The sequence below is a fragment of the Giraffa tippelskirchi genome, chromosome 8 (genome assembly GCF_054371585.1).
Source record: "Giraffa tippelskirchi isolate mGirTip1 chromosome 8, T2T-mGirTip1v1.2.pri, whole genome shotgun sequence".
Lineage (NCBI taxonomy): Eukaryota > Metazoa > Chordata > Mammalia > Artiodactyla > Giraffidae > Giraffa > Giraffa tippelskirchi.
Window position 1 is genome coordinate 65,119,224 of NC_137282.1, and position 22,812 is coordinate 65,142,035.

Below are 22,812 nucleotides of genomic sequence, written 5' to 3' on the forward strand. Positions count from 1 at the left end.
AAGCCTCTTCAATCAATGTCCATGGGAAAACCAGACAGCTACATCTGAAGAACGCTATTGGTTTTGATCTCACACCACCTCAATATCGGGGAAAACCCTCACCCTAAAGGCTGATGTCATGAGATAGCTAGAAAGAAGCGTAGGTCAAAGGCTCCTTAACATCAGAGTCTCCTTGCCATTTGCTGGGCGGAGGTAGAAATGGGTCTCTTCAAGTAAGGGAAAGAGGGAAACGAAGTACACCAATGGGTTTCCATCCAATGGAACCTCTTCACAACAGAGAAGCTAAGCATTCACAAATGCAAAAGATAGGAAACGGAACATGAGAGACTCCTTGCAAGTGGTGTATCTGAGAAGGGGTTCATATGGAAAGAGACGAAGAATGCACAGCACTCAGATTCCAAGAAACACCACCACCACCCTTGACCCTTCCCCCATGACCAACTCCGACCTAAAGCCTTTCTCTCCCTCTAACCTATCCCTAAAACATAACCCTCATCTAATCATATACATGTGCATTCCTAGCATCCATCCATCCACACACGAGAGAGAAAGAGGAAGACACAGACTGAATCGAGAAAGGAAAAGAGAGGGACACAGCCAGAGAGAGACACGGAACCAAAGAGAGGAAAGGAGTCGATGGCCCAGACTTTTCATCACTCTGTCTCGAAGGTAGAAGCAATGACAGCGCCCATCCACCCCAGAAGGGGGAAAAGGACGGAAGGTTTGGAGAGGAAAAGACAAGAACCCAGGGATCCATTAGAAGCTCAGCCACCCGCAGAAGCCGAGCTGGGACACTTGAACAGAATCTCAATGCAAACAGAGGACCAGAAAGTTGGCTACTCTTTTCTATAAGAGAGGGAGACCTTCGAGTCTTCCTTTCGGTGCTCCAACTTGGATGCGGGGTCTCAAAACAGTCAGGAGGGGGAGTGCCTTTTCCTGGGTTCCACGGCGCATCCAGGCCTCGTTCTGCCCCATTCTGTGCTGTGTCAGCCCTGGATGGAGTCTTTCTTTCTGAAGTCTCAGCGCACAAGCTCCACGTGATATCGGCCCCAGGTGGAAAGGCATGGAGCTGCTCGTAGGCCGCCAGACCTAGGAAACAGATGGGAGAATGACCCCCTCTCTGCAGATGGAGAGACTGGGGAAACCCTGAGGGGCATATGCTTGTCCAGGGCCACACCACTTATGAGAAGAAGGAGCCTGGTCTGAGAGCAGCGGGGTCCTCGGAGCTCAGGCCCTGGCTGCACCCAGGCCTCCCCAGGGCTGTGGGCTGGGCTGTGTGGCTGTCACTGTGCCTGCACATGGCCTAAGGGGGGTGGTCGAGCAGTCAGAAACCCAGAGATTCCCTTGGGAAGTTTTGGGGAAGGGACCTCAGCACGAACCCCAGGAAATGATGTCACCTGCCGGCAACAGAACCCAACAGAACCCGCAACCCGGGTATCCAGGCCTCCAGAGCGGAGAGGAGCCCCCAGCCAGATCACTTGCTGCCAGGATGTTCTGCTGTTTGCCCCTGCCCAGAGCCCGGGGCCGCAGGAGAGCTCACAGGCAGTGTGCGTGGGCACCCTGTCGACGTTGGCTCAGGGCACCCCCGAGAGGCCTCTGGCCCTTTGCCCGGAGAAACAGAAAGGTAACACGGGGAGCCCCAGGCCGGGCCAGGCCACCTCTCCCATGCCACCCGGAAACACCGGGTCCTTTGCCTGTGTGTGTGGATGCGGGTTTCTCGGGGTGTGTCTCCCTCAAGGAAGCCCAGGCGGATGTGGGGTCAGAAGCCTGCGGACAAGTTGTGTCCACACCCCAGGGGAGAGCAGGCTGGGTGGGATGGGGAGAGTGCGGGCAGCGCCGGCCGCCCAGGCTGACCTCACACCCTCAGGTGGGTCTCTTTCCTCCCGGGTGGGGATGTGAGCAGACACACGTCTCTGACCCTTCTGGGAAGAGAAGTTCGAGCAGGCAGAAGCAGCGGCTCCACTGGCCGGGCCCAGCTCGGAAAACTCCCAGCACGGCTGGCTGACGGTCACTGTCGTTGCAGAGCTTCCCACGTGATGAGGCCGAGGACGGGGACACCCCGTCCACCTCCTGGAGGGAGGGGTCGGAGCACCACCCCCCCGCCCGTGAGGCCCAGTGCAGGCTCCAGGTGAGCGTGCCCACGGAGGCATCAGCCCCACCGGGGGCGAAGCGGAGGCGGGGAAGGCCTGCTGCCGAGACACCGCCCAGGATACACCCGGCGGCCCAGTCTGAGGCTGCCACGGAGCTCAGCACACCCGGCTCCGACCCAGAGTCCCGAGAACCCCGGCCTCTGAGGCAGCAGGAGGACCTGGAGCCCAGCACGCCAGAGCACAGAGGTGAGGACGCTGGGGCTGGTGCACGGGAGTGTGTGGGGAGGGGGTGCTGAGCTACACAGGGACGAGTCCCCGAAAGATGCTGCTGGGCCTGCAGCAAGCGCTGGCCTCACACCCCCACCCCCATCTTGCACACTTCAGTCCCAAAAGACATCCGACGCTGGGTATTCTTTGGGAATCTCTTGGAAGCTTTCTGTCCCGGGATACGCACATGCCAAGGCTGGCCTGTGGGTAAACTTTGCTTCTCCCCCAGCTCTAGCACTGGCCTCCAACTGGAACCAGGCTCCACTTCCCAGACCTGTCCCTACAGAGGTGGTGGCTCCAGGTGCAGGACCCAGGAATCCACCGAGGGCAGATGGAGAACCGAGACTTGCCCTCGCAGAGACACCAGGCCAGCTGGGTACTGGCCAGCACACCGGGCAGATCGGATCTCCGTGCCTGCAGGACCCCCAGCTCCAGGCACTGATGTCCCACCCCCTCAGCGAGAACCTCCACTTCCACGTGCACCTGTACCTGCTCGGGCTTTGGCAGGAGAACCCGAGGCAGAGGAGGAGTCACCGCCTCGGCAGGGAGAGCCTGCCCTGGCTCCCGCGCAACACCCAGACGCCGACGATGACTCACCCGCCCCTGCAGGAAGAACGAGCCCCCGCTCTGGACAGAGACCCAGAGCCCTTGCCGGAAACACCACGTCCAGGGCAGCGGTCGGCTCTGCAGCCTCCATCCCTGTCTGCTCACCGTGGACGCCGGCAACTCGTTCTGCCCCCAGGGGACATGGAGTTCCTTTCCCCTGAACTGCTTTGCATTTGGTTTGTTTCCACCTTTCTGGTGATGTTTTATTGTTTGTATGGTTTCGTGTATTTCTGTTGGTTAAGTTGGGATTAGTAAACTTTTTCATCATTGTTGCAATTTGGGAACACTGTTGTGTAACTCTGGTGATACTGTGTTACCATCACCACTTTGTAGTTGCAGACCCCTTCCATCTTTATGCCCCACCCGCCAACAAAGCCTGGATTCAAGGCAAGCACGCCCTGTTCATCCCTCCCCCCCGATCCTGAACACAATTTCATCTTTTCTTTCTGCATTCCTTCCTATATTCTTGGTGTCCCCAATCAATGCCTCTCAGTGAAATGACTGAAGGAGTTTTTTTCGGACTCTCCACCTACTGTAAGACTCCATTGGAGAGTTCTCATTTTTATGTCCTTTGAAGTAGCCTTTGATAGCTGAAAGGACGGTGTACGTCCTTTCAAGATATCATGTGCCAAACGAAGCCCTTTTGGCAAATGCCATCATTATCTCCAGGCAGGCATTGCTGTTTGAAGGGTGACATCTCAGCCAGAAGGCAGAGGCTGAGCTCCTCTTGTTGCACCAGCTCCCAAAAGAAGCCAAGAAAGGGAGCTGGAACAACAAACCACCCCAACGCCCAGGAAAGCGTTCTTCACGACAGAAGGCTAGAAAATGACCCAACAACCTTGTGGCCCAGAACCCCTCTAGAAAAATCACTGTTCCATAAAAACGAGAAACACATGGGAAGTTCCAAGGAGAGGCAATGCCCATGGCCAGTGTACTTTAGAGACGGCCTGACCGCTCCGGGGAAGACACGCACCGACGGAACCCCTTGGGAAACAGCAGTGATAGTCCTCACCGTCGTAAGGGTTTCCTCTGGGGACAACCTGCCCTGGGCACCACATGAGGGAGCAGACCGGCTTCTCTTCCTCTGCCCCCACACCATTCACTCATGAAGGCAGCTCAGGTGTTCTCATGCCCTGCCTGCCTGCCTGCCTGCCTGGCTCATCCGTGAGCTGTGCCCACCTCCAGGGCAGGACTCCACCTTCTCCTCTCTGTGTACCGTGAATCTGCACACAGTGGGCTTTCAGAACCTTAGGAGACTTGAGCCATTCCCACTCGAGCCAGAACCCTCCCCAGGAAGGAAAACAGCTGTGGAGTCATTTTGGCCCCAGCACTGGTTCCCAAACCCTGGCGGCTCCTACAGCCTCTACGGTGTGAAGAGGGAGGTCCCTTTTGACAGAGCTTTCCGGCTGTCAGATCTAAGCTGTTGTTTCACTGTCAGCTGTGTCTCTTCCGTTGCAGCCAGGTGGGCCACGCTGCTCCAAAGGAGCTCACAAGCTGAGTTGCAAGGGAGGAATTGGGAGGACAGGGATGGCTACAACGTGCTGCAAACTGAGTGAGGGTCCCCACAACCCTCAGCAAAGGTCTGTGGCGTGCAAGTGGGGAGTAGAGGGCCCCCAAGTTCCAAAGGAAGGGAGGTACTCGGGAGCTAAAGCCCTTGGCTGCTGTGGTAGCAGCTGCAGATGGCAGCTCGTCCACAGTGCACTTCGAATGAGGTCATATGAGCGGGACTCGGGAAATGGCTCCGAAATCCAGAGAAAGGGGTCAGGGTATGTGGGAATCCGGCGGGGGTGGGGGGTGGATGAAGGAAGGTGTCCTTCCTCTCTCCAATGCAATTTGGTTTGGTGAGTCTCAAAGCTACCAGATGGCACTTCCCAAGTCAGGCCCCCGCAGGAATCAGGGTGGGCTGCGTGCCTCGGCCCCTGCCACAGGGACAAGCCACACCAGTGGCCTCCCTGAGCTCAAATGGCCGGATCTGGGGGTTCTGTCTGGGTGCACACCTCCTTGCTGTGGCCAAGTTCCCCCCTTCTCTGAGCACCAGCTTCATCCTCTCGAATGAGGACATCGATTGCTACCTTGGCACGTTACTCTCTTCATCCTGTGAAGACTCATTAGGCTTATCCTACAATTACTAGCTGGCCCGAAGAGATATCTCCTGAATCCAGATTAAGCGGGAGTCTCCCAGGCTCATCTGGCATGTCTTCCCTGAAGTCTGCCAAAACCCACACCCTTGCATTTCCAGGGACTCCCCTTAGGCAGCTGGGCAGAAAACCCAGCATGGTTCAAACAAGCTGACAGACAAGCGGGAGAGGACTCACGGGCAGACGGCCTCCCTCAGGTCTCGGGTGGAGCTCTGGGACCACAGCAGCAACGGGCCATCCCAGCCCCTGGGCTCAGCAGTGCCCTCATTCTCAGGCCGGCGGCTCTGCCCTGAGGGGAGCAGGAAGGTCACCAACTGCCGCAGGCGGACCTCAAGCCCCTCCCACTGCTGGAGCCTGACCTCCCCCAGCCCCACCCCTTCCCCTACCCCAGCAGGACGAGAGCTCGTCTTCCCCTGGCTTCCAACGTGAGGCCCGACCCTGGGCCCCGATTGGGCACTGCCCCAGTCCGGAGCCAATCACAGTGGCCAGGGAGGTGGAACGCACCGATTGGCCAGGGCCAGGTCATGTGACCATGCTCCCCAGGAAACTCAAATATTACCAAGATTCCCTAACAAACCAATGAACGAAATTATCCAGTAAAGGCAAACCGTACTTTTTAATGAGGCCAAAGTGACAGAAAAAAAAAAAAAAAAGCTTCACAATGAACTGCTCAAGGAAGCTACTAAATAAACTTTCAGAAAAGTTAAGTAGTATTTTTTTTTTTTTAATAGGGTGACGGAGAGCTATACCTTTCCCATCTATGTGAATTTAGGTTTAAACTAGATTTCCCTTGGCTATTATATAAGACAAAAAAGCCCACATCACCCCCTTTCACTTCCCCCACCCCCAAAAAGGGTTTTAGTCTATTGAATTTTTGTGTCCTCAGTTGTGTCTGATTCACGGCAACTCACGAACTCTACACAGCCAGGCTCTTCCGTCCATGGAATTCAGGGCAATTTTTTTCTGTCACAGTAAATGCCCACCCTGGGTGATCCAAAGGCAAGGGCTCAGAGGATCCTGAGAGACTAACTCCTTTCAGCTGAGCACAAAGCTGGCTCCTCACTGGGATGCCTGTGGCCTGGGGCTCCCAGAGGGGAGAGCAGCACTCGCCCCACCGTGTGGTCACTGCTGGAAGTGCAGGCTGCTCCTCACTCCCCCTTGACAGTGTCCCTGAGGGCAGAACAGTGTGAATCTACTCAAGATGGAAACGCAAACTCCGATGCAACCGAACTTCCCACAAGGTCTCCAAAACCACTCAGGAAGAGGGAATTGGAAACTGCAGGGCATGACATGAATGCAGATGGAGACTTGACACTTTACATCGAGTTCACTTCCAGTTATCCCTAGACAAAGTTTCCATGAAAACTTGTCACAAATCTAGAAGAACAATGAGCAGAAACCGGACACGTGCTTTGAGTCTTCACACACAAAACTAAAAGGCAGTCCACAAAACAACCCAGAGAATACAGTGGACTTTGCAAAATCAAAGATATCTACTGTGGGAAAGACCTCATGACAAAAGCAAAAGACAGGTCATACATCGCGAGATGAATGAGTGGAAACACAAAGCTTCTCAAGGATGTGTCTCCAAACAGACAAAGAACACCAACACAACAAGCCTGTGAAAACTAGGGAAAGGTCTGAAGGGACACCAGACTGAGGAAGACACACACAGAGTATCCCGGATGATGTCCAGCACAGAGGGCCTGAAGAAACAACAGTCTAGTTGCACTCCCTCGGGCCTGTGTGACCCTGGATGAGGCCTCTGTTTCCCGGTGGCTCTGAGAGATGGACAGGGAGGAAGGGGAAGAGAAATCACTTGCATTTCTAATACTCACAGCAAAGTCTTCCAATGAGAAGGGAATTATCACCCCCACTGACAATGCCATTCACTGAAGTGATACCCACGAGTCCATCTAACCCAGAAGGGAAGGAAGGACCTGTTCTCACAAAACGGTGAGAGATGGAAGAAGGAAGATCAAGCCCACACCAATCGCTGCAAAGAGAAGCTGTGCTCAGGGCTTGAAAGAATTCCTATTGGGAAAATGATGTCACAGCCCCACAAGGCAATCCACAGCTTCGATGCTATTCCTCCCAAAATGCCAATGCATTTTGGCACCGAACAAAGAATTGCAACAGGGGTTTCGGAAACAGAAAAGAGCCTAAATTGTCAATACAATCCGACGAAAAAGCCCCGATACGGACATCCAAGGTTGTGTGAAAGGAAATTAGACGAGCAAACTAGGATCCTCAGGAGAGTATCGGAGAAGGCGATGGCGACCCACTCCAGTACTCTTGCCTGGAAAGTGCCCTGGACAGAGGAGCCTGGTAGGCTGCAGGCCATGGGGTCGCGCAGAGTCAGACACGACTGAAGTGACTTAGCCGCAGCGGCAGCAGCAGGACAGTATGCTATTGGGAATACAACAACACACACAGATCCAGATCGATGGAATCAAGTTGAGGGTCCAGAAACAAACCCCGGCATCCATGGTCAACTCGTCTCTGACACAGAAGGGGAGAATATCCAAATGGGAACAAGAAAGCCTCTTCAATCAATGTCCATGGGAAAACCAGACAGCTACATCTGAAGAACGCTATTGGTTTTGATCTCACACCACCTCAATATCGGGGAAAACCCTCACCCTAAAGGCTGATGTCATGAGATAGCTAGAAAGAAGCGTAGGTCAAAGGCTCCTTAACATCAGAGTCTCCTTGCCATTTGCTGGGCGGAGGTAGAAATGGGTCTCTTCAAGTAAGGGAAAGAGGGAAACGAAGTACACCAATGGGTTTCCATCCAATGGAACCTCTTCACAACAGAGAAGCTAAGCATTCACAAATGCAAAAGATAGGAAACGGAACATGAGAGACTCCTTGCAAGTGGTGTATCTGAGAAGGGGTTCATATGGAAAGAGACGAAGAATGCACAGCACTCAGATTCCAAGAAACACCACCACCACCCTTGACCCTTCCCCCATGACCAACTCCGACCTAAAGCCTTTCTCTCCCTCTAACCTATCCCTAAAACATAACCCTCATCTAATCATATACATGTGCATTCCTAGCATCCATCCATCCACACACGAGAGAGAAAGAGGAAGACACAGACTGAATCGAGAAAGGAAAAGAGAGGGACACAGCCAGAGAGAGACACGGAACCAAAGAGAGGAAAGGAGTCGATGGCCCAGACTTTTCATCACTCTGTCTCGAAGGTAGAAGCAATGACAGCGCCCATCCACCCCAGAAGGGGGAAAAGGACGGAAGGTTTGGAGAGGAAAAGACAAGAACCCAGGGATCCATTAGAAGCTCAGCCACCCGCAGAAGCCGAGCTGGGACACTTGAACAGAATCTCAATGCAAACAGAGGACCAGAAAGTTGGCTACTCTTTTCTATAAGAGAGGGAGACCTTCGAGTCTTCCTTTCGGTGCTCCAACTTGGATGCGGGGTCTCAAAACAGTCAGGAGGGGGAGTGCCTTTTCCTGGGTTCCACGGCGCATCCAGGCCTCGTTCTGCCCCATTCTGTGCTGTGTCAGCCCTGGATGGAGTCTTTCTTTCTGAAGTCTCAGCGCACAAGCTCCACGTGATATCGGCCCCAGGTGGAAAGGCATGGAGCTGCTCGTAGGCCGCCAGACCTAGGAAACAGATGGGAGAATGACCCCCTCTCTGCAGATGGAGAGACTGGGGAAACCCTGAGGGGCATATGCTTGTCCAGGGCCACACCACTTATGAGAAGAAGGAGCCTGGTCTGAGAGCAGCGGGGTCCTCGGAGCTCAGGCCCTGGCTGCACCCAGGCCTCCCCAGGGCTGTGGGCTGGGCTGTGTGGCTGTCACTGTGCCTGCACATGGCCTAAGGGGGGTGGTCGAGCAGTCAGAAACCCAGAGATTCCCTTGGGAAGTTTTGGGGAAGGGACCTCAGCACGAACCCCAGGAAATGATGTCACCTGCCGGCAACAGAACCCAACAGAACCCGCAACCCGGGTATCCAGGCCTCCAGAGCGGAGAGGAGCCCCCAGCCAGATCACTTGCTGCCAGGATGTTCTGCTGTTTGCCCCTGCCCAGAGCCCGGGGCCGCAGGAGAGCTCACAGGCAGTGTGCGTGGGCACCCTGTCGACGTTGGCTCAGGGCACCCCCGAGAGGCCTCTGGCCCTTTGCCCGGAGAAACAGAAAGGTAACACGGGGAGCCCCAGGCCGGGCCAGGCCACCTCTCCCATGCCACCCGGAAACACCGGGTCCTTTGCCTGTGTGTGTGGATGCGGGTTTCTCGGGGTGTGTCTCCCTCAAGGAAGCCCAGGCGGATGTGGGGTCAGAAGCCTGCGGACAAGTTGTGTCCACACCCCAGGGGAGAGCAGGCTGGGTGGGATGGGGAGAGTGCGGGCAGCGCCGGCCGCCCAGGCTGACCTCACACCCTCAGGTGGGTCTCTTTCCTCCCGGGTGGGGATGTGAGCAGACACACGTCTCTGACCCTTCTGGGAAGAGAAGTTCGAGCAGGCAGAAGCAGCGGCTCCACTGGCCGGGCCCAGCTCGGAAAACTCCCAGCACGGCTGGCTGACGGTCACTGTCGTTGCAGAGCTTCCCACGTGATGAGGCCGAGGACGGGGACACCCCGTCCACCTCCTGGAGGGAGGGGTCGGAGCACCACCCCCCCGCCCGTGAGGCCCAGTGCAGGCTCCAGGTGAGCGTGCCCACGGAGGCATCAGCCCCACCGGGGGCGAAGCGGAGGCGGGGAAGGCCTGCTGCCGAGACACCGCCCAGGATACACCCGGCGGCCCAGTCTGAGGCTGCCACGGAGCTCAGCACACCCGGCTCCGACCCAGAGTCCCGAGAACCCCGGCCTCTGAGGCAGCAGGAGGACCTGGAGCCCAGCACGCCAGAGCACAGAGGTGAGGACGCTGGGGCTGGTGCACGGGAGTGTGTGGGGAGGGGGTGCTGAGCTACACAGGGACGAGTCCCCGAAAGATGCTGCTGGGCCTGCAGCAAGCGCTGGCCTCACACCCCCACCCCCATCTTGCACACTTCAGTCCCAAAAGACATCCGACGCTGGGTATTCTTTGGGAATCTCTTGGAAGCTTTCTGTCCCGGGATACGCACATGCCAAGGCTGGCCTGTGGGTAAACTTTGCTTCTCCCCCAGCTCTAGCACTGGCCTCCAACTGGAACCAGGCTCCACTTCCCAGACCTGTCCCTACAGAGGTGGTGGCTCCAGGTGCAGGACCCAGGAATCCACCGAGGGCAGATGGAGAACCGAGACTTGCCCTCGCAGAGACACCAGGCCAGCTGGGTACTGGCCAGCACACCGGGCAGATCGGATCTCCGTGCCTGCAGGACCCCCAGCTCCAGGCACTGATGTCCCACCCCCTCAGCGAGAACCTCCACTTCCACGTGCACCTGTACCTGCTCGGGCTTTGGCAGGAGAACCCGAGGCAGAGGAGGAGTCACCGCCTCGGCAGGGAGAGCCTGCCCTGGCTCCCGCGCAACACCCAGACGCCGACGATGACTCACCCGCCCCTGCAGGAAGAACGAGCCCCCGCTCTGGACAGAGACCCAGAGCCCTTGCCGGAAACACCACGTCCAGGGCAGCGGTCGGCTCTGCAGCCTCCATCCCTGTCTGCTCACCGTGGACGCCGGCAACTCGTTCTGCCCCCAGGGGACATGGAGTTCCTTTCCCCTGAACTGCTTTGCATTTGGTTTGTTTCCACCTTTCTGGTGATGTTTTATTGTTTGTATGGTTTCGTGTATTTCTGTTGGTTAAGTTGGGATTAGTAAACTTTTTCATCATTGTTGCAATTTGGGAACACTGTTGTGTAACTCTGGTGATACTGTGTTACCATCACCACTTTGTAGTTGCAGACCCCTTCCATCTTTATGCCCCACCCGCCAACAAAGCCTGGATTCAAGGCAAGCACGCCCTGTTCATCCCTCCCCCCCGATCCTGAACACAATTTCATCTTTTCTTTCTGCATTCCTTCCTATATTCTTGGTGTCCCCAATCAATGCCTCTCAGTGAAATGACTGAAGGAGTTTTTTTCGGACTCTCCACCTACTGTAAGACTCCATTGGAGAGTTCTCATTTTTATGTCCTTTGAAGTAGCCTTTGATAGCTGAAAGGACGGTGTACGTCCTTTCAAGATATCATGTGCCAAACGAAGCCCTTTTGGCAAATGCCATCATTATCTCCAGGCAGGCATTGCTGTTTGAAGGGTGACATCTCAGCCAGAAGGCAGAGGCTGAGCTCCTCTTGTTGCACCAGCTCCCAAAAGAAGCCAAGAAAGGGAGCTGGAACAACAAACCACCCCAACGCCCAGGAAAGCGTTCTTCACGACAGAAGGCTAGAAAATGACCCAACAACCTTGTGGCCCAGAACCCCTCTAGAAAAATCACTGTTCCATAAAAACGAGAAACACATGGGAAGTTCCAAGGAGAGGCAATGCCCATGGCCAGTGTACTTTAGAGACGGCCTGACCGCTCCGGGGAAGACACGCACCGACGGAACCCCTTGGGAAACAGCAGTGATAGTCCTCACCGTCGTAAGGGTTTCCTCTGGGGACAACCTGCCCTGGGCACCACATGAGGGAGCAGACCGGCTTCTCTTCCTCTGCCCCCACACCATTCACTCATGAAGGCAGCTCAGGTGTTCTCATGCCCTGCCTGCCTGCCTGCCTGCCTGGCTCATCCGTGAGCTGTGCCCACCTCCAGGGCAGGACTCCACCTTCTCCTCTCTGTGTACCGTGAATCTGCACACAGTGGGCTTTCAGAACCTTAGGAGACTTGAGCCATTCCCACTCGAGCCAGAACCCTCCCCAGGAAGGAAAACAGCTGTGGAGTCATTTTGGCCCCAGCACTGGTTCCCAAACCCTGGCGGCTCCTACAGCCTCTACGGTGTGAAGAGGGAGGTCCCTTTTGACAGAGCTTTCCGGCTGTCAGATCTAAGCTGTTGTTTCACTGTCAGCTGTGTCTCTTCCGTTGCAGCCAGGTGGGCCACGCTGCTCCAAAGGAGCTCACAAGCTGAGTTGCAAGGGAGGAATTGGGAGGACAGGGATGGCTACAACGTGCTGCAAACTGAGTGAGGGTCCCCACAACCCTCAGCAAAGGTCTGTGGCGTGCAAGTGGGGAGTAGAGGGCCCCCAAGTTCCAAAGGAAGGGAGGTACTCGGGAGCTAAAGCCCTTGGCTGCTGTGGTAGCAGCTGCAGATGGCAGCTCGTCCACAGTGCACTTCGAATGAGGTCATATGAGCGGGACTCGGGAAATGGCTCCGAAATCCAGAGAAAGGGGTCAGGGTATGTGGGAATCCGGCGGGGGTGGGGGGTGGATGAAGGAAGGTGTCCTTCCTCTCTCCAATGCAATTTGGTTTGGTGAGTCTCAAAGCTACCAGATGGCACTTCCCAAGTCAGGCCCCCGCAGGAATCAGGGTGGGCTGCGTGCCTCGGCCCCTGCCACAGGGACAAGCCACACCAGTGGCCTCCCTGAGCTCAAATGGCCGGATCTGGGGGTTCTGTCTGGGTGCACACCTCCTTGCTGTGGCCAAGTTCCCCCCTTCTCTGAGCACCAGCTTCATCCTCTCGAATGAGGACATCGATTGCTACCTTGGCACGTTACTCTCTTCATCCTGTGAAGACTCATTAGGCTTATCCTACAATTACTAGCTGGCCCGAAGAGATATCTCCTGAATCCAGATTAAGCGGGAGTCTCCCAGGCTCATCTGGCATGTCTTCCCTGAAGTCTGCCAAAACCCACACCCTTGCATTTCCAGGGACTCCCCTTAGGCAGCTGGGCAGAAAACCCAGCATGGTTCAAACAAGCTGACAGACAAGCGGGAGAGGACTCACGGGCAGACGGCCTCCCTCAGGTCTCGGGTGGAGCTCTGGGACCACAGCAGCAACGGGCCATCCCAGCCCCTGGGCTCAGCAGTGCCCTCATTCTCAGGCCGGCGGCTCTGCCCTGAGGGGAGCAGGAAGGTCACCAACTGCCGCAGGCGGACCTCAAGCCCCTCCCACTGCTGGAGCCTGACCTCCCCCGGCCCCACCCCTTCCCCTACCCCAGCAGGACGAGAGCTCGTCTTCCCCTGGCTTCCAACGTGAGGCCCGACCCTGGGCCCCGATTGGGCACTGCCCCAGTCCGGAGCCAATCACAGTGGCCAGGGAGGTGGAACGCACCGATTGGCCAGGGCCAGGTCATGTGACCATGCTCCCCAGGAAACTCAAATATTACCAAGATTCCCTAACAAACCAATGAACGAAATTATCCAGTAAAGGCAAACCGTACTTTTTAATGAGGCCAAAGTGACAGAAAAAAAAAAAAAAAAAGCTTCACAATGAACTGCTCAAGGAAGCTACTAAATAAACTTTCAGAAAAGTTAAGTAGTATTTTTTTTTTTTTAATAGGGTGACGGAGAGCTATACCTTTCCCATCTATGTGAATTTAGGTTTAAACTAGATTTCCCTTGGCTATTATATAAGACAAAAAAGCCCACATCACCCCCTTTCACTTCCCCCACCCCCAAAAAGGGTTTTAGTCTATTGAATTTTTGTGTCCTCAGTTGTGTCTGATTCACGGCAACTCACGAACTCTACACAGCCAGGCTCTTCCGTCCATGGAATTCAGGGCAATTTTTTTCTGTCACAGTAAATGCCCACCCTGGGTGATCCAAAGGCAAGGGCTCAGAGGATCCTGAGAGACTAACTCCTTTCAGCTGAGCACAAAGCTGGCTCCTCACTGGGATGCCTGTGGCCTGGGGCTCCCAGAGGGGAGAGCAGCACTCGCCCCACCGTGTGGTCACTGCTGGAAGTGCAGGCTGCTCCTCACTCCCCCTTGACAGTGTCCCTGAGGGCAGAACAGTGTGAATCTACTCAAGATGGAAACGCAAAATCCGATGCAACCGAACTTCCCACAAGGTCTCCAAAACCACTCAGGAAGAGGGAATTGGAAACTGCAGGGCATGACATGAATGCAGATGGAGACTTGACACTTTACATCGAGTTCACTTCCAGTTATCCCTAGACAAAGTTTCCATGAAAACTTGTCACAAATCTAGAAGAACAATGAGCAGAAACCGGACACGTGCTTTGAGTCTTCACACACAAAACTAAAAGGCAGTCCACAAAACAACCCAGAGAATACAGTGGACTTTGCAAAATCAAAGATATCTACTGTGGGAAAGACCTCATGACAAAAGCAAAAGACAGGTCATACATCGCGAGATGAATGAGTGGAAACACAAAGCTTCTCAAGGATGTGTCTCCAAACAGACAAAGAACACCAACACAACAAGCCTGTGAAAACTAGGGAAAGGTCTGAAGGGACACCAGACTGAGGAAGACACACACAGAGTATCCCGGATGATGTCCAGCACAGAGGGCCTGAAGAAACAACAGTCTAGTTGCACTCCCTCGGGCCTGTGTGACCCTGGATGAGGCCTCTGTTTCCCGGTGGCTCTGAGAGATGGACAGGGAGGAAGGGGAAGAGAAATCACTTGCATTTCTAATACTCACAGCAAAGTCTTCCAATGAGAAGGGAATTATCACCCCCACTGACAATGCCATTCACTGAAGTGATACCCACGAGTCCATCTAACCCAGAAGGGAAGGAAGGACCTGTTCTCACAAAACGGTGAGAGATGGAAGAAGGAAGATCAAGCCCACACCAATCGCTGCAAAGAGAAGCTGTGCTCAGGGCTTGAAAGAATTCCTATTGGGAAAATGATGTCACAGCCCCACAAGGCAATCCACAGCTTCGATGCTATTCCTCCCAAAATGCCAATGCATTTTGGCACCGAACAAAGAATTGCAACAGGGGTTTCGGAAACAGAAAAGAGCCTAAATTGTCAATACAATCCGACGAAAAAGCCCCGATACGGACATCCAAGGTTGTGTGAAAGGAAATTAGACGAGCAAACTAGGATCCTCAGGAGAGTATCGGAGAAGGCGATGGCGACCCACTCCAGTACTCTTGCCTGGAAAGTGCCCTGGACAGAGGAGCCTGGTAGGCTGCAGGCCATGGGGTCGCGCAGAGTCAGACACGACTGAAGTGACTTAGCCGCAGCGGCAGCAGCAGGACAGTATGCTATTGGGAATACAACAACACACACAGATCCAGATCGATGGAATCAAGTTGAGGGTCCAGAAACAAACCCCGGCATCCATGGTCAACTCGTCTCTGACACAGAAGGGGAGAATATCCAAATGGGAACAAGAAAGCCTCTTCAATCAATGTCCATGGGAAAACCAGACAGCTACATCTGAAGAACGCTATTGGTTTTGATCTCACACCACCTCAATATCGGGGAAAACCCTCACCCTAAAGGCTGATGTCATGAGATAGCTAGAAAGAAGCGTAGGTCAAAGGCTCCTTAACATCAGAGTCTCCTTGCCATTTGCTGGGCGGAGGTAGAAATGGGTCTCTTCAAGTAAGGGAAAGAGGGAAACGAAGTACACCAATGGGTTTCCATCCAATGGAACCTCTTCACAACAGAGAAGCTAAGCATTCACAAATGCAAAAGATAGGAAACGGAACATGAGAGACTCCTTGCAAGTGGTGTATCTGAGAAGGGGTTCATATGGAAAGAGACGAAGAATGCACAGCACTCAGATTCCAAGAAACACCACCACCACCCTTGACCCTTCCCCCATGACCAACTCCGACCTAAAGCCTTTCTCTCCCTCTAACCTATCCCTAAAACATAACCCTCATCTAATCATATACATGTGCATTCCTAGCATCCATCCATCCACACACGAGAGAGAAAGAGGAAGACACAGACTGAATCGAGAAAGGAAAAGAGAGGGACACAGCCAGAGAGAGACACGGAACCAAAGAGAGGAAAGGAGTCGATGGCCCAGACTTTTCATCACTCTGTCTCGAAGGTAGAAGCAATGACAGCGCCCATCCACCCCAGAAGGGGGAAAAGGACGGAAGGTTTGGAGAGGAAAAGACAAGAACCCAGGGATCCATTAGAAGCTCAGCCACCCGCAGAAGCCGAGCTGGGACACTTGAACAGAATCTCAATGCAAACAGAGGACCAGAAAGTTGGCTACTCTTTTCTATAAGAGAGGGAGACCTTCGAGTCTTCCTTTCGGTGCTCCAATTTGGATGCGGGGTCTCAAAACAGTCAGGAGGGGGAGTGCCTTTTCCTGGGTTCCACGGCGCATCCAGGCCTCGTTCTGCCCCATTCTGTGCTGTGTCAGCCCTGGATGGAGTCTTTCTTTCTGAAGTCTCAGCGCACAAGCTCCACGTGATATCGGCCCCAGGTGGAAAGGCATGGAGCTGCTCGTAGGCCGCCAGACCTAGGAAACAGATGGGAGAATGACCCCCTCTCTGCAGATGGAGAGACTGGGGAAACCCTGAGGGGCATATGCTTGTCCAGGGCCACACCACTTATGAGAAGAAGGAGCCTGGTCTGAGAGCAGCGGGGTCCTCGGAGCTCAGGCCCTGGCTGCACCCAGGCCTCCCCAGGGCTGTGGGCTGGGCTGTGTGGCTGTCACTGTGCCTGCACATGGCCTAAGGGGGGTGGTCGAGCAGTCAGAAACCCAGAGATTCCCTTGGGAAGTTTTGGGGAAGGGACCTCAGCACGAACCCCAGGAAATGATGTCACCTGCCGGCAACAGAACCCAACAGAACCCGCAACCCGGGTATCCAGGCCTCCAGAGCGGAGAGGAGCCCCCAGCCAGATCACTTGCTGCCAGGATGTTCTGCTGTTTGCCCCTGCCCAGAGCCCGGGGCCGCAGGAGAGCTCACAGGCAGTGTGCGTGGGCACCCTGTCGACGTTGGCTCAGGGCACCCCCGAGAGGCCTCTGGCCCTTTGCCCGGAGAAACAGAAAGGTAACACGGGGAGCCCCAGGCCGGGCCAGGCCACCTCTCCCATGCCACCCGGAAACACCGGGTCCTTTGCCTGTGTGTGTGGATGCGGGTTTCTCGGGGTGTGTCTCCCTCAAGGAAGCCCAGGCGGATGTGGGGTCAGAAGCCTGCGGACAAGTTGTGTCCACACCCCAGGGGAGAGCAGGCTGGGTGGGATGGGGAGAGTGCGGGCAGCGCCGGCCGCCCAGGCTGACCTCACACCCTCAGGTGGGTCTCTTTCCTCCCGGGTGGGGATGTGAGCAGACACACGTCTCTGACCCTTCTGGGAAGAGAAGTTCGAGCAGGCAGAAGCAGCGGCTCCACTGGCCGGGCCCAGCTCGGAAAACTCCCAGCACGGCTGGCTGACGGTCACTGTCGTTGCAGAGCTTCCCACGTGATGAGGCCGAGGACGGGGACACCCCGTCCACCTCCTGGAGGGAGGGGTCGGAGCACCACCCCCCCGCCCGTGAGGCCCAGTGCAGGCTCCAGGTGAGCGTGCCCACGGAGGCATCAGCCCCACCGGGGGCGAAGCGGAGGCGGGGAAGGCCTGCTGCCGAGACACCGCCCAGGATACACCCGGCGGCCCAGTCTGAGGCTGCCACGGAGCTCAGCACACCCGGCTCCGACCCAGAGTCCCGAGAACCCCGGCCTCTGAGGCAGCAGGAGGACCTGGAGCCCAGCACGCCAGAGCACAGAGGTGAGGACGCTGGGGCTGGTGCACGGGAGTGTGTGGGGAGGGGGTGCTGAGCTACACAGGGACGAGTCCCCGAAAGATGCTGCTGGGCCTGCAGCAAGCGCTGGCCTCACACCCCCACCCCCATCTTGCACACTTCAGTCCCAAAAGACATCCGACGCTGGGTATTCTTTGGGAATCTCTTGGAAGCTTTCTGTCCCGGGATACGCACATGCCAAGGCTGGCCTGTGGGTAAACTTTGCTTCTCCCCCAGCTCTAGCACTGGCCTCCAACTGGAACCAGGCTCCACTTCCCAGACCTGTCCCTACAGAGGTGGTGGCTCCAGGTGCAGGACCCAGGAATCCACCGAGGGCAGATGGAGAACCGAGACTTGCCCTCGCAGAGACACCAGGCCAGCTGGGTACTGGCCAGCACACCGGGCAGATCGGATCTCCGTGCCTGCAGGACCCCCAGCTCCAGGCACTGATGTCCCACCCCCTCAGCGAGAACCTCCACTTCCACGTGCACCTGTACCTGCTCGGGCTTTGGCAGGAGAACCCGAGGCAGAGGAGGAGTCACCGCCTCGGCAGGGAGAGCCTGCCCTGGCTCCCGCGCAACACCCAGACGCCGACGATGACTCACCCGCCCCTGCAGGAAGAACGAGCCCCCGCTCTGGACAGAGACCCAGAGCCCTTGCCGGAAACACCACGTCCAGGGCAGCGGTCGGCTCTGCAGCCTCCATCCCTGTCTGCTCACCGTGGACGCCGGCAACTCGTTCTGCCCCCAGGGGACATGGAGTTCCTTTCCCCTGAACTGCTTTGCATTTGGTTTGTTTCCACCTTTCTGGTGATGTTTTATTGTTTGTATGGTTTCGTGTATTTCTGTTGGTTAAGTTGGGATTAGTAAACTTTTTCATCATTGTTGCAATTTGGGAACACTGTTGTGTAACTCTGGTGATACTGTGTTACCATCACCACTTTGTAGTTGCAGACCCCTTCCATCTTTATGCCCCACCCGCCAACAAAGCCTGGATTCAAGGCAAGCACGCCCTGTTCATCCCTCCCCCCCGATCCTGAACACAATTTCATCTTTTCTTTCTGCATTCCTTCCTATATTCTTGGTGTCCCCAATCAATGCCTCTCAGTGAAATGACTGAAGGAGTTTTTTTCGGACTCTCCACCTACTGTAAGACTCCATTGGAGAGTTCTCATTTTTATGTCCTTTGAAGTAGCCTTTGATAGCTGAAAGGACGGTGTACGTCCTTTCAAGATATCATGTGCCAAACGAAGCCCTTTTGGCAAATGCCATCATTATCTCCAGGCAGGCATTGCTGTTTGAAGGGTGACATCTCAGCCAGAAGGCAGAGGCTGAGCTCCTCTTGTTGCACCAGCTCCCAAAAGAAGCCAAGAAAGGGAGCTGGAACAACAAACCACCCCAACGCCCAGGAAAGCGTTCTTCACGACAGAAGGCTAGAAAATGACCCAACAACCTTGTGGCCCAGAACCCCTCTAGAAAAATCACTGTTCCATAAAAACGAGAAACACATGGGAAGTTCCAAGGAGAGGCAATGCCCATGGCCAGTGTACTTTAGAGACGGCCTGACCGCTCCGGGGAAGACACGCACCGACGGAACCCCTTGGGAAACAGCAGTGATAGTCCTCACCGTCGTAAGGGTTTCCTCTGGGGACAACCTGCCCTGGGCACCACATGAGGGAGCAGACCGGCTTCTCTTCCTCTGCCCCCACACCATTCACTCATGAAGGCAGCTCAGGTGTTCTCATGCCCTGCCTGCCTGCCTGCCTGCCTGGCTCATCCGTGAGCTGTGCCCACCTCCAGGGCAGGACTCCACCTTCTCCTCTCTGTGTACCGTGAATCTGCACACAGTGGGCTTTCAGAACCTTAGGAGACTTGAGCCATTCCCACTCGAGCCAGAACCCTCCCCAGGAAGGAAAACAGCTGTGGAGTCATTTTGGCCCCAGCACTGGTTCCCAAACCCTGGCGGCTCCTACAGCCTCTACGGTGTGAAGAGGGAGGTCCCTTTTGACAGAGCTTTCCGGCTGTCAGATCTAAGCTGTTGTTTCACTGTCAGCTGTGTCTCTTCCGTTGCAGCCAGGTGGGCCACGCTGCTCCAAAGGAGCTCACAAGCTGAGTTGCAAGGGAGGAATTGAGAGGACAGGGATGGCTACAACGTGCTGCAAACTGAGTGAGGGTCCCCACAATCCTCAGCAAAGGTCTGTGGCGTGCAAGTGGGGAGTAGAGGGCCCCCAAGTTCCAAAGGAAGGGAGGTACTCGGGAGCTAAAGCCCTTGGCTGCTGTGGTAGCAGCTGCAGATGGCAGCTCGTCCACAGTGCACTTCGAATGAGGTCATATGAGCGGGACTCGGGAAATGGCTCCGAAATCCAGAGAAAGGGGTCAGGGTATGTGGGAATCCGGCGGGGGTGGGGGGTGGATGAAGGAAGGTGTCCTTCCTCTCTCCAATGCAATTTGGTTTGGTGAGTCTCAAAGCTACCAGATGGCACTTCCCAAGTCAGGCCCCCGCAGGAATCAGGGTGGGCTGCGTGCCTCGGCCCCTGCCACAGGGACAAGCCACACCAGTGGCCTCCCTGAGCTCAAATGGCCGGATCTGGGGGTTCTGTCTGGGTGCACACCTCCTTGCTGTGGCCAAGTTCCCCCCTTCTCTGAGCACCAGCTTCATCCTCTCGAATGAGGACATCGATTGCTACCTTGGCACGTTACTCTCTTCATCCTGTGAAGACTCATTAGGCTTATCCTACAATTACTAGCTGGCCCGAAGAGATATCTCCTGAATCCAGATTAAGCGGGAGTCTCCCAGGCTCATCTGGCATGTCTTCCCTGAAGTCTGCCAAAACCCACACCCTTGCATTTCCAGGGACTCCCCTTAGCCAGCTGGGCAGAAAACCCAGCATGGTTCAAACAAGCTGACAGACAAGCGGGAGAGGACTCACGGGCAGACGGCCTCCCTCAGGTCTCGGGTGGAGCTCTGGGACCACAGCAGCAACGGGCCATCCCAGCCCCTGGGCTCAGCAGTGCCCTCATTCTCAGGCCGGCGGCTCTGCCCTGAGGGGAGCAGGAAGGTCACCAACTGCCGCAGGCGGACCTCAAGCCCCTCCCACTGCTGGAGCCTGACCTCCCCCGGCCCCACCCCTTCCCCTACCCCAGCAGGACGAGAGCTCGTCTTCCCCTGGCTTCCAACGTGAGGCCCGACCCTGGGCCCCGATTGGGCACTGCCCCAGTCCGGAGCCAATCACAGTGGCCAGGGAGGTGGAACGCACCGATTGGCCAGGGCCAGGTCATGTGACCATGCTCCCCAGGAAACTCAAATATTACCAAGATTCCCTAACAAACCAATGAACGAAATTATCCAGTAAAGGCAAACCGTACTTTTTAATGAGGCCAAAGTGACAGAAAAAAAAAAAAAGCTTCACAATGAACTGCTCAAGGAAGCTACTAAATAAACTTTCAGAAAAGTTAAGTAGTTTTTTTTTTTTTAATAGGGTGACGGAAAGCTATACCTTTCCCATCTATGTGAATTTAGGTTTAAACTAGATTTCCCTTGGCTATTATATAAGACAAAAAAACCCACATCACCCCCTTTCACTTCCCCCACCCCCAAAAAGGGTTTTAGTCTATTGAATTTTTGTGTCCTCAGTTGTGTCTGATTCACGGCAACTCACGAACTCTACACAGCCAGGCTCTTCCGTCCATGGAATTCAGGGCAATTTTTTTCTGTCACAGTAAATGCCCACCCTGGGTGATCCAAAGGCAAGGGCTCAGAGGCTCCTGAGAGACTAACTCCTTTCAGCTGAGCACAGAGCTGGCTCCTCACTGGGATGCCTGTGGCCTGGGGCTCCCAGAGGGGAGAGCAGCACTCGCCCCACCGTGTGGTCACTGCTGGAAGTGCAGGCTGCTCCTCACTCCCCCTTGACAGTGTCCCTGAGGGCAGAACAGTGTGAATCTACTCAAGGTGGAAACGCAAACTGCGATGCAACCAAACTTCCCACAAGGTCTCCAAAACCACTCAGGAACAGGGAATTGGAAACTGCAGGGCATGACATGAATGGAGATGGAGACTTGACACCTTACACCGAGTTCACTTCCAGTTATCCCTAGACAAAGTTTCCATGAAAACTTGTCACAAATCTAGAAGAACAATGAGCAGAAACCGGACACGTGCTTTGAGTCTTCACACACAAAACAAAAAGGCAGCCCACAAAACAACCCAGAGAATACAGTGGACTTTGCAAAATCAAAGATATCTACTGTGGGAAAGACCTCATTACAAAAGCAAAAGACAGGTCATACATCGCGAGACGAATGAGTGGAAACACAAAGCTTCTCAAGGATGTGTCTCCAAACAGACAAAGAACACCAACACGACAAGCCTGTGAAAACTAGGGAAAGGTCTGAAGGGACAGCAGACTGAGGAAGACACACACAGAGTATCCCGGATGATGTCCAGCACAGAGGGCCTGAAGAAACAACAGTCTAGTTGCACTCCCTCAGGCCTGTGTGACCCTGGATGAGGCCTCTGTTTCCCGGTGGCTCTGAGAGATGGACAGGGAGGAAGGGGAAGAGAAATCACTTGCATTTCTAATACTCACAGCAAAGTCTTCCAATGAGAAGGGAATTATCACCCCCACTGACAATGCCATTCACTGAAGTGATACCCACGAGTCCATCTAACCCAGAAGGGAAGGAAGGACCTGTTCTCACAAAACGGCGAGAGATGGAAGAAGGAAGATCAAGCCCACACCAATCGCTGCAAAGAGAAGCTGTGCTCAGGGCTTGAAAGAATTCCTATTGGGAAAATGATGTCACAGCCCCACAAGGCAATGCACAGCTTCGATGCTATTCCTCCCAAAATGCCAATGCATTTTGGCACCGAACAAAGAATTGCAACAGGGGTTTCGGAAACAGAAAAGAGCCTAAATTGTCAATACAATCCGACGAAAAAGCCCCGATACGGACATCCAAGGTTGTGTGAAAGGAAATTAGACGAGCAAACTAGGATCCTCAGGAGAGTATCAGAGAAGGCGATGGCGACCCACTCCAGTACTCTTGCCTGGAAAGTGCCCTGGACAGAGGAGCCTGGTAGGCTGCAGGCCATGGGGTCGCGCAGAGTCAGACACGACTGAAGTGACTTAGCCGCAGCGGCAGCAGCAGGACAGTATGCTATTGGGAATACAACAACACACA

At 55.0% G+C, this 22,812-nt stretch overlaps 2 long non-coding RNA genes across 2 annotated transcripts in view; both read right to left on the reverse strand.

Moving 5' to 3' along the window:
* LOC145517947 (uncharacterized) overlaps positions 1-13,031 on the reverse strand; it is a 144,860-nt gene extending 131,829 nt beyond the window's left edge. The window contains exons 1-4 of the long non-coding RNA XR_014062433.1: positions 12,920-13,031; positions 8,505-8,730; positions 5,279-5,390; positions 864-1,089 (exon numbers count right to left, since the gene is read on the reverse strand). This is a non-coding gene — a long non-coding RNA (uncharacterized LOC145517947). The remainder of the gene's footprint in view (positions 1-863; positions 1,090-5,278; positions 5,391-8,504; positions 8,731-12,919) is intronic.
* A 308-nt stretch (positions 13,032-13,339) lies between these two features.
* The window catches only part of LOC145517952 (uncharacterized), a 76,179-nt gene continuing 66,706 nt past the window's right edge, over positions 13,340-22,812 (reverse strand). The window contains exons 19-20 of the long non-coding RNA XR_014062438.1: positions 20,562-20,673; positions 13,340-16,372 (exon numbers count right to left, since the gene is read on the reverse strand). This is a non-coding gene — a long non-coding RNA (uncharacterized LOC145517952). The remainder of the gene's footprint in view (positions 16,373-20,561; positions 20,674-22,812) is intronic.